Raw genomic sequence first — 1033 nt, 5'->3', positions numbered from 1 at the left:
TTACTTATATGATAAACAATATATTTGATGCGTTAAACAGAAGATATCCTAAGGAAGGAATAAAAAAAAAATAGCAAAGACTTAGAGGTTTTTTTTTGTATTTGTGTTGTGTCTGTGTTGCATGCTTGTGTAAGTAGAAATAAAAGTATGATTTATATTATGAACAATGTATTTTTTATTCAGTTGGTGTTTGCATAAACCAAAATTAAAAGATAACTGTTTATTTACTCCTTACTGAGAAAGTTAAGTGTAGTTTTGTTTTTGTGTTGGATGATGGATCTAAAAAATGTTAACAATTTAATTATGATTTAACAAAAATATTACCATGTGTATTATATTTTATTCATATTAACATGCTTAACTTTTATAAATGTATTATGATCTATTCTAGGTATTAAATCAAGCAATAATATGGTTAAATGATTGGGAAAATAATTTAGAAAATAAATTGATTGACGCAAAAGATTTTTTGACACAGGCAACATGTGATGGTTTAAAGATAACGTTAAAGTCCACTTTAGATTTAGTCAACTATCTTTTAGATGAATGTAATTTTGCTTATGTCTTAACGGCTAAACTAAATCAAGACAGTTTGGAGGTAAATAATAATATAAGATATATTTAATATTAAACTAACTATAAACTAATTATGTATATAAATTGCTATTGATATTTTCTAAAAATGAATTGTTTATTTTTGATAGAAGTTTTTTGGAATTCTCAGACAAGTATCGGGACCTAATGACCACCCTACTGCACCTACTTTTCTACAGCTGTATCGTATGCTCTCTGTATACTCAGCAATCAAACCTCCAAAGTCTGGAAATTGCAGTATACTTGAAGGTTTCAAACATTTATTTTATATAAATATGAAATATGAAATATTTTAAGATTATTATGATGTTTTCTATCTTTTAGATACGTCACCAATAATATCAATGCAAGATTTAAAAGATATTATTAGTGATCCAGAAAATATTTCTCAGAGAGAACTAAAAGTTGAAGAATTAAAAAAAAAAATTGATGTAATTAT

Source organism: Acyrthosiphon pisum, chromosome A1 (genome assembly GCF_005508785.2).
Source record: "Acyrthosiphon pisum isolate AL4f chromosome A1, pea_aphid_22Mar2018_4r6ur, whole genome shotgun sequence".
Classification (NCBI taxonomy): Eukaryota; Metazoa; Arthropoda; class Insecta; order Hemiptera; family Aphididae; genus Acyrthosiphon; species Acyrthosiphon pisum.
This window is presented reverse-complemented; position numbering follows the sequence as displayed.